The 15000-nt window shown below is 61.5% G+C and overlaps 3 non-coding genes and 1 pseudogene across 3 annotated transcripts; all 4 read left to right on the top strand.

Moving 5' to 3' along the window:
• The first annotated feature begins 4825 nt into the window (after positions 1–4825).
• LOC125992875 (5S ribosomal RNA) lies at positions 4826–4944 on the top strand. The gene has a single exon (XR_007489851.1). It is a non-coding gene; the product is annotated as a 5S ribosomal RNA (ribosomal RNA).
• An 874-nt stretch (positions 4945–5818) lies between these two features.
• LOC125992878 (5S ribosomal RNA) lies at positions 5819–5937 on the top strand (annotated as a pseudogene).
• Positions 5938–6781: 844 nt separating this feature from the next.
• On the top strand, positions 6782–6900 carry LOC125992839 (5S ribosomal RNA). The gene has a single exon (XR_007489836.1). It is a non-coding gene; the product is annotated as a 5S ribosomal RNA (ribosomal RNA).
• Positions 6901–14450: 7550 nt separating this feature from the next.
• On the top strand, positions 14451–14569 carry LOC125992955 (5S ribosomal RNA). Its single transcript, XR_007489890.1, has one exon. It is a non-coding gene; the product is annotated as a 5S ribosomal RNA (ribosomal RNA).
• Positions 14570–15000: the final 431 nt, after the last annotated feature.

Here is a 15000-nt window from a genome sequence, read left to right as displayed (position 1 = left end):
ACTTCGTATTCATCGCTTCAAATGTGATGGTAACCAAGGCCGTTTCTCATGCATCTCATTGTGCGTTGCACTTAGAAAATTTGAACCGGGCGGCGTGCGCGAGTGCGCGGCCCGCTGGAAGTCGAATGAGGCGCCGCGACCACCTCCGCGGTGCTTATAAACCGCCGATCCGCTCGGCGGGGGCTATTTTCGGCCACTTGGCTCGTGCGCACGGCCTCCCGGATGTGCCGGGCGGGTGCGCGAGCTCGCCGGCCGCTGGAAGTCGAATGAGGCGCCGCGACCACCTCCGCGGTGCTTATAAACAGCCGATCCGCTCGGCGGGGGCTATTTTCGGCCACTTGGCTCGTGCGCACGGCCTCCCGGATGTGCCGGGCGGGTGCGCGAGCTCGCCGGCCGCTGGAAGTCGAATGAGGCGCCGCGACCACCTCCGCGGTGCTTATAAACAGCCGATCCGCTCGGCGGGGGCTATTTTCGGCCACTTGGCTCGTGCGCACGGCCTCCCGGATGTGCCGGGCGGGTGCGCGAGCTCGCCGGCCGCTGGAAGTCGAATGAGGCGCCGCGACCACCTCCGCGGTGCTTATAAACAGCCGATCCGCTCGGCGGGGGCTATTTTCGGCCACTTGGCTCGTGCGCACGGCCTCCCGGATGTGCCGGGCGGGTGCGCGAGCTCGCCGACCGCTGTAAGTCGAATGAGGCGCCGCGACCACCTCCGCGGTGCTTATAAACAGCCGATCCGCTCGGCGGGGGCTATTTTCGGCCACTTGGCTCGTGCGCACGGCCTCCCGGATGTGCCGGGCGGGTGCGCGAGCTCGCCGGCCGCTGGAAGTCGAATGAGGCGCCGCGACCACCTCCGCGGTGCTTATAAACAGCCGATCCGCTCGGCGGGGGCTATTTTCGGCCACTTGGCTCGTGCGCACGGCCTCCCGGATGTGCCGGGCGGGTGCGCGAGCTCGCCGGAAGTCGAATGAGGCGCCGCGACCACCTCCGCGGTGCTTATAAACAGCCGATCCGCTCGGCGGGGGCTATTTTCGGCCACTTGGCTCGTGCGCACGGCCTCCCGGATGTGCCGGGCGGGTGCGCGAGCTCGCCGGCCGCTGGAAGTCGAATGAGGCGCCGCGACCACCTCCGCGGTGCTTATAAACAGCCGATCCGCTCGGCGGGGGCTATTTTCGGCCACTTGGCTCGTGCGCACGGCCTCCCGGATGTGCCGGGCGGGTGCGCGATCTCGCCGGCCGCTGGAAGTCGAATGAGGCGCCGCGACCACCTCCGCGGTGCTTATAAACCGCCGATCCGCTCGGCGGGGGCTATTTTCGGCCACTTGGCTCGTGCGCACGGCCTCCCGGATGTGCCGGGCGGGTGCGCGAGCTCGCCGGCCGCTGGAAGTCGAATGAGGCGCCGCGACCACCTCCGCGGTGCTTATAAACAGCCGATCCGCTCGGCGGGGGCTATTTTCGGCCACTTGGCTCGTGCGCACGGCCTCCCGGATGTGCCGGGCGGGTGCGCGAGCTCGCCGGCCGCTGGAAGTCGAATGAGGCGCCGCGACCACCTCCGCGGTGCTTATAAACAGCCGATCCGCTCGGCGGGGGCTATTTTCGGCCACTTGGCTCGTGCGCACGGCCTCCCGGATGTGCCGGGCGGGTGCGCGAGCTCGCCGGCCGCTGGAAGTCGAATGAGGCGCCGCGACCACCTCCGCGGTGCTTATAAACAGCCGATCCGCTCGGCGGGGGCTATTTTCGGCCACTTGGCTCGTGCGCACGGCCTCCCGGATGTGCCGGGCGGGTGCGCGAGCTCGCCGACCGCTGTAAGTCGAATGAGGCGCCGCGACCACCTCCGCGGTGCTTATAAACAGCCGATCCGCTCGGCGGGGGCTATTTTCGGCCACTTGGCTCGTGCGCACGGCCTCCCGGATGTGCCGGGCGGGTGCGCGAGCTCGCCGGCCGCTGGAAGTCGAATGAGGCGCCGCGACCACCTCCGCGGTGCTTATAAACAGCCGATCCGCTCGGCGGGGGCTATTTTCGGCCACTTGGCTCGTGCGCACGGCCTCCCGGATGTGCCGGGCGGGTGTGCGAGCTCGCCGGAAGTCGAATGAGGCGCCGCGACCACCTCCGCGGTGCTTATAAACAGCCGATCCGCTCGGCGGGGGCTATTTTCGGCCACTTGGCTCGTGCGCACGGCCTCCCGGATGTGCCGGGCGGGTGCGCGAGCTCGCCGGCCGCTGGAAGTCGAATGAGGCGCCGCGACCACCTCCGCGGTGCTTATAAACAGCCGATCCGCTCGGCGGGGGCTATTTTCGGCCACTTGGCTCGTGCGCACGGCCTCCCGGATGTGCCGGGCGGGTGCGCGATCTCGCCGGCCGCTGGAAGTCGAATGAGGCGCCGCGACCACCTCCGCGGTGCTTATAAACAGCCGATCCGCTCGGCGGGGGCTATTTTCGGCCACTTGGCTCGTGCGCACGGCCTCCCGGATGTGCCGGGCGGGTGCGCGAGCTCGCGAGCTCGCCGGAAGTCGAATGAGGCGCCGCGACCACCTCCGCGGTGCTTATAAACAGCCGATCCGCTCGGCGGGGGCTATTTTCGGCCACTTGGCTCGTGCGCACGGCCTCCCGGATGTGCCGGGCGGGTGCGCGAGCTCGCCGGCCGCTGGAAGTCGAATGAGGCGCCGCGACCACCTCCGCGGTGCTTATAAACAGCCGATCCGCTCGGCGGGGGCTATTTTCGGCCACTTGGCTCGTGCGCACGGCCTCCCGGATGTGCCGGGCGGGTGCGCGAGCTCGCCGGCCGCTTGAAGTCGAATGAGGCGCCGCGACCACCTCCGCGGTGCTTATAAACAGCCGATCCGCTCGGCGGGGGCTATTTTCGGCCACTTGGCTCGTGCGCACGGCCTCCCGGATGTGCCGGGCGGGTGCGCGAGCTCGCCGCCCGCCGGAAGTCGAATGAGGCGCCGCGACCACCTCCGCGGTGCTTATAAACAGCCGATCCGCTCGGCGGGGGCTATTTTCGGCCACTTGGCTCGTGCGCACGGCCTCCCGGATGTGCCGGGCGGGTGCGCGAGCTCGCCGGCCGCTGGAAGTCGAATGAGGCGCCGCGACCACCTCCGCGGTGCTTATAAACAGCCGATCCGCTCGGCGGGGGCTATTTTCGGCCACTTGACTCGTGCGCACGGCCTCCCGGATGTGAAGGGCGGGTGCGCGAGCTCGCCGGCCGCTGGAAGTCGAATGAGGCGCCGCGACCACCTCCGCGGTGCTTATAAACAGCCGATCCGCTCGGCGGGGGCTATTTTCGGCCACTTGGCTCGTGCGCACGGCCTCCCGGATGTGCCGGGCGGGTGCGCGAGCTCGCCGGCCGCTGGAAGTCGAATGAGGCGCCGCGACCACCTCCGCGGTGCTTATAAACAGCCGATCCGCTCGGCGGGGGCTATTTTCGGCCACTTGGCTCGTGCGCACGGCCTCCCGGATGTGCCGGGCGGGTGCGCGAGCTCGCCGGCCGTTGGAAGTCGAATGAGGCGCCGCGACCACCTCCGCGGTGCTTATAAACAGCCGATCCGCTCGGCGGGGGCTATTTTCGGCCACTTGGCTCGTGCGCACGGCCTCTCGGATGTGCCGGGCGGGTGCGCGAGCTCGCCGGCCGCTGGAAGTCGAATGAGGCGCCGCGACTACCTCCGCGGTGCTTATAAACAACCGATCCGCTCGGCGGGGGCTATTTTCGGCCACTTGGCTCGTGCGCACGGCCTCCCGGATGTGCCGGGCGGGTGCGCGAGCTCGCCGGCCGCTGGAAGTCGAATGAGGCGCCGCGACCACCTCCGCGGTGCTTATAAACAGCCGATCCGCTCGGCAGGGGCTATTTTCGGCCACTTGGCTCGTGCGCACGGCCTCCCGGATGTGCCGGGCGGGTGCGCGAGCTCGCCGGCCGCTGGAAGTCGAATGAGGCGCCCGACCACCTCCGCGGTGCTTATAAACAGCCGATCCGCTCGGCGGGGGCTATTTTCGGCCACTTGGCTCGTGCGCACGGCCTCCCGGATGTGCCGGGCGGGTGCGCGAGCTCGCCGGCCGCTGGAAGTCGAATGAGGCGCCGCGACCACCTCCGCGGTGCTTATAAACAGCCGATCCGCTCGGCGGGGGCTATTTTCGGCCACTTGGCTCGTGCGCACGGCCTCCCGGATGTGCCAGGCGGGTGCGCGAGCTCGCCGGCCGCTGGAAGTCCAATGAGGCGCCGCGATCTCCTCCGCGGTGCTTATAAAGTGCCGATCCGCTCGGCTTGGAGCTATTTCCGGCCTCCCGTTGGTGCCGGGCGGCGTGCGCGAGCTCGCCGGCCGCGATCTCCTCCGCGGTGCTTATAAACAGCAGCATGCGCACGGCCTCCCAGAATTTGAACACATTTCGTCAATAAATTTCGCATATTGAATTTTGAAGTTTAATATAATGCAACAATTGAGCTCGACTTATACAAAGGATATATCATAAAATCGTAAATTTCCGTCGAATTTTAGGGGGTCGACTTATACACCGAGTCGACCTGTACACCGGCAAATACGGTAAATACGATTAAATAAAATGATACGACTGGCATAAAAACAAATATAAACCACATAAAAATAAAAGTCACCATTACGTTGAATTATTGGGAGCACCGAGCTTGTTTCTCAGAAACGAGCCGGTCCCATCCAGGCGTAATCGGAGACAATGAAACCCGAAGTGGTTAAGGTTTGTCTTTTAATGCAGGATGCTTGGTCTCCATGTGCCGAAGCAGTTTTGAAGGCTTCATTGGCTCGCTCGCTAGTTTCAGGGGCGATTGTGTCTATAAAATGCAAAATGTTGGGTCACCTCACGGCTTACGGCCATACTACCCTGAGAACGCCCGATCTCGTCCGATCTCGGAAGCTAAGCAGGGTCGGGCCTGGTTAGTACTTGGATGGGAGACCGCCTGGGAATACCAGGTGCTGTAAGCTTTTTCTTTTTCTTATGTGCACTTCAATCGTTTAAGAAGCTATTTTTTACAACACCCATCACGAATGGCATCCGGAAACAGCAAGCCTAATTTAAACTCCGACATTGAAACTATAACACGAGTTTGAAAGCTATATTATGTGGTGACATCCACAGCATTGTAGTTAAATTTTTTACCGCTAGAGAGCAGACTATGTACAGTGAGCATGGCTCCCTGTGAACTCAAAGCAGCAGGCTTGACTTGTAAAAGAACCCAACACAACACTTCCATGAAGTAATTGTACTAAGTTCATTTTGTTTTTCCTTATTTAATCACTTCACTGGTTTCTTTTATATCAAACAAATTGTTTTAGGTTATTCACCTGACATGTTGATCCATCAGCTGATAAAGACGCGTCACCATCACATCTGTGACACTCTGATGAAGGCGGAAGAAACCGCCGAAACATGTCAGGTGAATAACCTAAAACAATTTGTTTGATATAAAAGAAACCAGTGAAGTGACTTCCATGAAGTGTTTTTAAACTTTTCAAGGCATTTATTTTGATTCAGCAAAATGCAGGTCGCAACGGCAAATTCGTGCTACCGCATAAAAAGCTGTCAATAACTTTTCATGATAGCCATGTTTCCAGAAAACACCAAAAGCCTTGGAAGAAAGCCTGTTTCGGCCCTGGTTGTAAAAAAAACAAAAAAAAAAAACAAAAGGGAAGGGTGACCGTCCGGGAATACCAGGTGCTGAAAGCCTTTTTTTTTTTTTTTTTTCCCACGTCAATTGTGAAAGGAAACTTTTACCACAGCCATCAAGTCCCGCCGCTGCTTGGCATGGTTTCAGGGGCGATTGTGTCTATAAAATGAAAAATTCTGAGCGGTCTCACGGCTTACGGCAATACTACCCTGAGAGCGCCCGCTCTCGTCCGACCTCGGAGGCTAAGCAGGGTCGGGCCTGGTTAGTACTTGGATGGGAGACCGCCTGGGAATACCAGTTACCGTAAGCTTTCTTTTTTTTTTTTTTTTTTCTTATGTGCACTTCAATCGTTTAAGCCAAGAACTTTTTACAGCACCCATCACGAATGGCATTCGGAAACTGCAAGCCTAGTTTGAACTCCGACACTGAAACTACAACACGAGTTTAAAACCTACATTGTGTGGCGACAGCCATAGCATTGCAGTTCACGTTTTTACCGCTAGAGGACAGACTATGTACAGTGAATAAAGAGCATGGCTCCCTGTGAACTCAAAGCAGCAGTCTTTACTTGTAAAAGAACCCAGCACAACACATTGCGCTTCCATGTAGTGTTTTTACCTTTTTCATGACATTTATTTTGATACAGCCAAATGCAGGTTTTGTGCACTTCACTTTTCCGTTGGGCATTCGCGTAGAACCCTATTCCAGTTACGGCCAGATTCTTTTAGACTAGTGGTCCCCAAACTTTCTTGCGCCACGGACCGGCTACGCGTCAGAAATATTTTTGCGGACCTGCGTTTATATATATAAATAAACAATAAATCTATATAAATAAATACTACATTTATAATACATATATATAAATAGGATTAAATAAAATGATACGACTGGCATAAAAACAAATATAAACCACATAAAAATAAAAGTCACCATTACGTTGAATTATTGGGAGCACCGAGCTTGTTTCTCAGAAACGAGCCGGTCCCATCCAGGCGTAATCGGAGACAATGAAACCCGAAGTGGTTAAGGTTTGTCTTTTAATGCAGGATGCTTGGTCTCCATGTGCCGAAGCAGTTTTGAAGGCTTCATTGGCTTGCTCGCTAGTTTCAGGGGCGATTGTGTCTATAAAATGCAAAATGTTGGGTCACCTCACGGCTTACGGCCATACTACCCTGAGTACGCCTGATCTCGTCTTATCTCGGAAGCTAAGCAGGGTCGGGCCTGGTTAGTACTTGGATGGGAGACTGCCTGGGAATACCAGGTGCTGTAAGCTTTTTCTTTTTCTTATGTGCACTTCAAGCTCTTTTTTTTTTTTTTTTTTTCTTATGTGCACTTCAATCGTTTAAGCCAAGACCTTTTTACAACACCCATCACGAATGGCATTCGGAAACTGCAAGCCTAGTTTGAACTCCGACACTGAAACTACAACACGAGTTCAAAACCTCTATGTACAGTGAATAAAGAGCATGGCTCCCTGTGAACTCAAAGCAGCAGTCTTTACTTGTAAAAGAACCCAGCACAACACATTGCGCTTCCATGTAGTGTTTTTACCTTTTTCATGACATTTATTTTGATACAGCCAAATGCAGGTTTTGTGCACTTCACTTTTCCGTTGGGCATTCGCGTAGAACCCTATTCCAGTTACGGCCAGATTCTTTTAGACTAGTGGTCCCCAACCTTTCTTGCGCCACGGACCGGCTACGCGTCAGAAATATTTTTGCGGACCTGCCTTTATATATATAAATAAACAATAAATCAATATAAATAAATACTACATTTATAATAAGTATATATACTGTATTTGCCGGTGTATTGGTCGACCTTTTTCGATCCAAAATCGACCGAAAAAAATCGACCTCGACTTATACACCGAGTCATAAAATTTAACTTCGTATTCATCGCTTCAAATGTGATGGTAACCAAGGCCGTTTCTCATGCATCTCATTGTGCGTTGCACTTAGAAAATTTGAACCGGGCGGCGTGCGCGAGTGGGCGGCCCGCTGGAAGTCGAATGAGGCGCCGCGACCACCTCCGCGGTGCTTATAAACCGCCGATCCGCTCGGCGGGGGCTATTTTCGGCCACTTGGCTCGTGCGCACGGCCTCCCGGATGTGCCGGGCGGGTGCGCGAGCTCGCCGGCCGCTGGAAGTCGAATGAGGCGCCGCGACCACCTCCGCGGTGCTTATAAACAGCCGATCCGCTCGGCGGGGGCTATTTTCGGCCACTTGGCTCGTGCGCACGGCCTCCCGGATGTGCCGGGCGGGTGCGCGAGCTCGCCGGCCGCTGGAAGTCGAATGAGGCGCCGCGACCACCTCCGCGGTGCTTATAAACAGCCGATCCGCTCGGCGGGGGCTATTTTCGGCCACTTGGCTCGTGCGCACGGCCTCCCGGATGTGCCGGGCGGGTGCGCGAGCTCGCCGGCCGCTGGAAGTCGAATGAGGCGCCGCGACCACCTCCGCGGTGCTTATAAACAGCCGATCCGCTCGGCGGGGGCTATTTTCGGCCACTTGGCTCGTGCGCACGGCCTCCCGGATGTGCCGGGCGGGTGCGCGAGCTCGCCGACCGCTGTAAGTCGAATGAGGCGCCGCGACCACCTCCGCGGTGCTTATAAACAGCCGATCCGCTCGGCGGGGGCTATTTTCGGCCACTTGGCTCGTGCGCACGGCCTCCCGGATGTGCCGGGCGGGTGCGCGAGCTCGCCGGCCGCTGTAAGTCGAATGAGGCGCCGCGACCACCTCCGCGGTGCTTATAAACAGCCGATCCGCTCGGCGGGGGCTATTTTCGGCCACTTGGCTCGTGCGCACGGCCTCCCGGATGTGCCGGGCGGGTGCGCGAGCTCGCCGGAAGTCGAATGAGGCGCCGCGACCACCTCCGCGGTGCTTATAAACAGCCGATCCGCTCGGCGGGGGCTATTTTCGGCCACTTGGCTCGTGCGCACGGCCTCCCGGATGTGCCGGGCGGGTGCGCGAGCTCGCCGGCCGCTGGAAGTCGAATGAGGCGCCGCGACCACCTCCGCGGTGCTTATAAACAGCCGATCCGCTCGGCGGGGGCTATTTTCGGCCACTTGGCTCGTGCGCACGGCCTCCCGGATGTGCCGGGCGGGTGCGCGATCTCGCCGGCCGCTGGAAGTCGAATGAGGCGCCGCGACCACCTCCGCGGTGCTTATAAACCGCCGATCCGCTCGGCGGGGGCTATTTTCGGCCACTTGGCTCGTGCGCACGGCCTCCCGGATGTGCCGGGCGGGTGCGCGAGCTCGCCGGCCGCTGGAAGTCGAATGAGGCGCCGCGACCACCTCCGCGGTGCTTATAAACAGCCGATCCGCTCGGCGGGGGCTATTTTCGGCCACTTGGCTCGTGCGCACGGCCTCCCGGATGTGCCGGGCGGGTGCGCGAGCTCGCCGGCCGCTGGAAGTCGAATGAGGCGCCGCGACCACCTCCGCGGTGCTTATAAACAGCCGATCCGCTCAGCGGGGGCTATTTTCGGCCACTTGGCTCGTGCGCACGGCCTCCCGGATGTGCCGGGCGGGTGCGCGAGCTCGCCGGCCGCTGGAAGTCGAATGAGGCGCCGCGACCACCTCCGCGGTGCTTATAAACAGCCGATCCGCTCGGCGGGGGCTATTTTCGGCCACTTGGCTCGTGCGCACGGCCTCCCGGATGTGCCGGGCGGGTGCGCGAGCTCGCCGACCGCTGTAAGTCGAATGAGGCGCCGCGACCACCTCCGCGGTGCTTATAAACAGCCGATCCGCTCGGCGGGGGCTATTTTCGGCCACTTGGCTCGTGCGCACGGCCTCCCGGATGTGCCGGGCGGGTGCGCGAGCTCGCCGGCCGCTGGAAGTCGAATGAGGCGCCGCGACCACCTCCGCGGTGCTTATAAACAGCCGATCCGCTCGGCGGGGGCTATTTTCGGCCACTTGGCTCGTGCGCACGGCCTCCCGGATGTGCCGGGCGGGTGCGCGAGCTCGCCGGAAGTCGAATGAGGCGCCGCGACCACCTCCGCGGTGCTTATAAACAGCCGATCCGCTCGGCGGGGGCTATTTTCGGCCACTTGGCTCGTGCGCACGGCCTCCCGGATGTGCCGGGCGGGTGCGCGAGCTCGCCGGCCGCTGGAAGTCGAATGAGGCGCCGCGACCACCTCCGCGGTGCTTATAAACAGCCGATCCGCTCGGCGGGGGCTATTTTCGGCCACTTGGCTCGTGCGCACGGCCTCCCGGATGTGCCGGGCGGGTGCGCGATCTCGCCGGCCGCTGGAAGTCGAATGAGGCGCCGCGACCACCTCCGCGGTGCTTATAAACAGCCGATCCGCTCGGCGGGGGCTATTTTCGGCCACTTGGCTCGTGCGCACGGCCTCCCGGATGTGCCGGGCGGGTGTGCGAGCTCGCCGGCCGCTGGAAGTCGAATGAGGCGCCGCGACCACCTCCGCGGTGCTTATAAACAGCCGATCCGCTCGGCGGGGGCTATTTTCGGCCACTTGGCTCGTGCGCACAGCCTCCCGGATGTGCCGGGCGGGTGCGCGAGCTCGCCGGCCGCTGGAAGTCGAATGAGGCGCCGCGACCACCTCCGCGGTGCTTATAAACAGCCGATCCGCTCGGCGGGGGCTATTTTCGGCCACTTGGCTCGTGCGCACGGCCTCCCGGATGTGCCGGGCGGGTGCGCGAGCTCGCCGGCCGCTGGAAGTCGAATGAGGCGCCGCGACCACCTCCGCGGTGCTTATAAACAGCCGATCCGCTCGGCGGGGGCTATTTTCGGCCACTTGGCTTGTGCGCACGGCCTCCCGGATGTGCCGGGCGGGTGCGCGAGCTCGCCGGCCGCTGGAAGTCGAATGAGGCGCCGCGACCACCTCCGCGGTGCTTATAAACAGCCGATCCGCTCGGCGGGGGCTATTTTCGGCCACTTGGCTCGTGCGCACGGCCTCCCGGATGTGCCGGGCGGGTGCGCGAGCTCGCCGGCCGCTGGAAGTCGAATGAGGCGCCGCGACCACCTCCGCGGTGCTTATAAACAGCCGATCCGCTCGGCGGGGGCTATTTTCGGCCACTTGGCTCGTGCGCACGGCCTCCCGGATGTGCCGGGCGGGTGCGCGAGCTCGCCGGCCGCTGGAAGTCGAATGAGGCGCCGCGACCACCTCCGCGGTGCTTATAAACAGCCGATCCGCTCGGCGGGGGCTATTTTCGGCCACTTGGCTTGTGCGCACGGCCTCCCGGATGTGCCGGGCGGGTGCGCGAGCTCGCCGGCCGCTGGAAGTCGAATGAGGCGCCGCGACCACCTCCGCGGTGCTTATAAACAGCCGATCCGCTCGGCGGGGGCTATTTTCGGCCACTTGGCTCGTGCGCACGGCCTCCCGGATGTGCCGGGCGGGTGCGCGGGCTCGCCGGCCGCTGGAAGTCGAATGAGGCGCCGCGACCACCTCCTCGGTGCTTATAAACAGCCGATCCGCTCGGCGGGGGCTATTTTCGGCCACTTGGCTCGTGCGCACGGCCTCCCGGATATGCCGGGCGGGTGCGCGAGCTCGCCGGCCGCTGGAAGTCGAATGAGGCGCCGCGACCACCTCCGCGGTGCTTATAAACAGCCGATCCGCTCGGCGGGGGCTATTTTCGGCCACTTGGCTCGTGCGCACGGCCTCCCGGATGTGCCGGGCGGGTGCGCGAGCTCGCCGGCCGCTGGAAGTCGAATGAGGCGCCGCGACCACCTCCGCGGTGCTTATAAACAGCCGATCCGCTCGGCGGGGGCTATTTTCGGCCACTTGGCTCGTGCGCACGGCCTCCCGGATGTGCCGGGCGGGTGCGCGAGCTCGCCGGCCGCTGGAAGTCGAATGAGGCGCCGCGACCACCTCCGCGGTGCTTATAAACAGCCGATCCGCTCGGCGGGGGCTATTTTCGGCCACTTGGCTCGTGCGCACGGCCTCCCGGATGTGCCGGGCGGGTGCGCGAGCTCGCCGGCCGCTGGAAGTCGAATGAGGCGCCCGACCACCTCCGCGGTGCTTATAAACAGCCGATCCGCTCGGCGGGGGCTATTTTCGGCCACTTGGCTCGTGCGCACGGCCTCCCGGATGTGCCGGGCGGGTGCGCGAGCTCGCCGGCCGCTGGAAGTCGAATGAGGCGCCGCGACCACCTCCGCGGTGCTTATAAACAGCCGATCCGCTCGGCGGGGGCTATTTTCGGCCACTTGGCTCGTGCGCACGGCCTCCCGGATGTGCCGGGCGGGTGCGCGAGCTCGCCGGCCGCTTGAAGTCGAATGAGGCGCCGCGACCACCTCCGCGGTGCTTATAAACAGCCGATCCGCTCGGCGGGGGCTATTTTCGGCCACTTGGCTCGTGCGCACGGCCTCCCGGATGTGCCGGGCGGGTGCGCGAGCTCGCCGCCCGCCGGAAGTCGAATGAGGCGCCGCGACCACCTCCGCGGTGCTTATAAACAGCCGATCCGCTCGGCGGGGGCTATTTTCGGCCACTTGGCTCGTGCGCACGGCCTCCCGGATGTGCCGGGCGGGTGCGCGAGCTCGCCGGCCGCTGGAAGTCGAATGAGGCGCCCGACCACCTCCGCGGTGCTTATAAACAGCCGATCCGCTCGGCGGGGGCTATTTTCGGCCACTTGGCTCGTGCGCACGGCCTCCCGGATGTGCCGGGCGGGTGCGCGAGCTCGCCGGCCGCTGGAAGTCGAATGAGGCGCCGCGACCACCTCCGCGGTGCTTATAAACAGCCGATCCGCTCGGCGGGGGCTATTTTCGGCCACTTGGCTCGTGCGCACGGCCTCCCGGATGTGCCGGGCGGGTGCGCGAGCTCGCCGGCCGCTTGAAGTCGAATGAGGCGCCGCGACCACCTCCGCGGTGCTTATAAACAGCCGATCCGCTCGGCGGGGGCTATTTTCGGCCACTTGGCTCGTGCGCACGGCCTCCCGGATGTGCCGGGCGGGTGCGCGAGCTCGCCGCCCGCCGGAAGTCGAATGAGGCGCCGCGACCACCTCCGCGGTGCTTATAAACAGCCGATCCGCTCGGCGGGGGCTATTTTCGGCCACTTGGCTCGTGCGCACGGCCTCCCGGATGTGCCGGGCGGGTGCGCGAGCTCGCCGGCCGCTGGAAGTCGAATGAGGCGCCGCGACCACCTCCGCGGTGCTTATAAACAGCCGATCCGCTCGGCGGGGGCTATTTTCGGCCACTTGACTCGTGCGCACGGCCTCCCGGATGTGCCGGGCGGGTGCGCGAGCTCGCCGGCCGCTGGAAGTCGAATGAGGCGCCGCGACCACCTCCGCGGTGCTTATAAACAGCCGATCCGCTCGGCGGGGGCTATTTTCGGCCACTTGGCTCGTGCGCACGGCCTCCCGGATGTGCCGGGCGGGTGCGCGAGCTCGCCGGCCGCTGGAAGTCGAATGAGGCGCCGCGACCACCTCCGCGGTGCTTATAAACAGCCGATCCGCTCGGCGGGGGCTATTTTCGGCCACTTGGCTCGTGCGCACGGCCTCCCGGATGTGCCGGGCGGGTGCGCGAGCTCGCCGGCCGTTGGAAGTCGAATGAGGCGCCGCGACCACCTCCGCGGTGCTTATAAACAGCCGATCCGCTCGGCGGGGGCTATTTTCGGCCACTTGGCTCGTGCGCACGGCCTCTCGGATGTGCCGGGCGGGTGCGCGAGCTCGCCGGCCGCTGGAAGTCGAATGAGGCGCCGCGACTACCTCCGCGGTGCTTATAAACAACCGATCCGCTCGGCGGGGGCTATTTTCGGCCACTTGGCTCGTGCGCACGGCCTCCCGGATGTGCCGGGCGGGTGCGCGAGCTCGCCGGCCGCTGGAAGTCGAATGAGGCGCCGCGACCACCTCCGCGGTGCTTATAAACAGCCGATCCGCTCGGCAGGGGCTATTTTCGGCCACTTGGCTCGTGCGCACGGCCTCCCGGATGTGCCGGGCGGGTGCGCGAGCTCGCCGGCCGCTGGAAGTCGAATGAGGCGCCCGACCACCTCCGCGGTGCTTATAAACAGCCGATCCGCTCGGCGGGGGCTATTTTCGGCCACTTGGCTCGTGCGCACGGCCTCCCGGATGTGCCGGGCGGGTGCGCGAGCTCGCCGGCCGCTGGAAGTCGAATGAGGCGCCGCGACCACCTCCGCGGTGCTTATAAACAGCCGATCCGCTCGGCGGGGGCTATTTTCGGCCACTTGGCTCGTGCGCACGGCCTCCCGGATGTGCCGGGCGGGTGCGCGAGCTCGCCGGGTGCTGGAAGTCCAATGAGGCGCCGCGATCTCCTCCGCGGTGCTTATAAAGTGCCGATCCGCTCGGCTTGGAGCTATTTCCGGCCTCCCGTTGGTGCCGGGCGGCGTGCGCGAGCTCGCCGGCCGCGATCTCCTCCGCGGTGCTTATAAACAGCAGCATGCGCACGGCCTCCCAGAATTTGAACACATTTCGTCAATAAATTTCGCATATTGAATTTTGAAGTTTAATATAATGCAACAATTGAGCTCGACTTATACAAAGGATATATCATAAAATCGTAAATTTCCGTCGAATTTTAGGGGGTCGACTTATACACCGAGTCGACCTGTACACCGGCAAATACGGTAAATACGATTAAATAAAATGATACGACTGGCATAAAAACAAATATAAACCACATAAAAATAAAAGTCACCATTACGTTGAATTATTGGGAGCACCGAGCTTGTTTCTCAGAAACGAGCCGGTCCCATCCAGGCGTAATCGGAGACAATGAAACCCGAAGTGGTTAAGGTTTGTCTTTTAATGCAGGATGCTTGGTCTCCATGTGCCGAAGCAGTTTTGAAGGCTTCATTGGCTCGCTCGCTAGTTTCAGGGGCGATTGTGTCTATAAAATGCAAAATGTTGGGTCACCTCATGGCTTACGGCCATACTACCCTGAGAACGCCCGATCTCGTCCGATCTCGGAAGCTAAGCAGGGTCGGGCCTGGTTAGTACTTGAATGGGAGACCGCCTGGGAATACCAGGTGCTGTAAGCTTTTTCTTTTTCTTATGTGCACTTCAATCGTTTAAGAAGCTATTTTTTACAACACCCATCACGAATGGCATCCGGAAACAGCAAGCCTAATTTAAACTCCGACATTGAAACTATAACACGAGTTTGAAAGCTATATTATGTGGTGACATCCACAGCATTGTAGTTAAATTTTTTACCGCTAGAGAGCAGACTATGTACAGTGAGCATGGCTCCCTGTGAACTCAAAGCAGCAGGCTTGACTTGTAAAAGAACCCAACACAACACTTCCATGAAGTAATTGTACTAAGTTCATTTTGTTTTTCCTTATTTAATCACTTCACTGGTTTCTTTTATATCAAACAAATTGTTTTAGGTTATTCACCTGACATGTTGATCCATCAGCTGATAAAGACGCGTCACCATCACATCTGTGACACTCTGATGAAGGCGGAA

The sequence above is a fragment of the Syngnathus scovelli genome, unplaced genomic scaffold, assembly GCF_024217435.2.
Source record: "Syngnathus scovelli strain Florida unplaced genomic scaffold, RoL_Ssco_1.2 HiC_scaffold_24, whole genome shotgun sequence".
NCBI classification, from domain to species: Eukaryota; Metazoa; Chordata; class Actinopteri; order Syngnathiformes; family Syngnathidae; genus Syngnathus; species Syngnathus scovelli.
The sequence above is the reverse complement of the archived record's forward strand: the minus strand, read 5'-3'. Positions and strand labels throughout refer to the sequence as shown.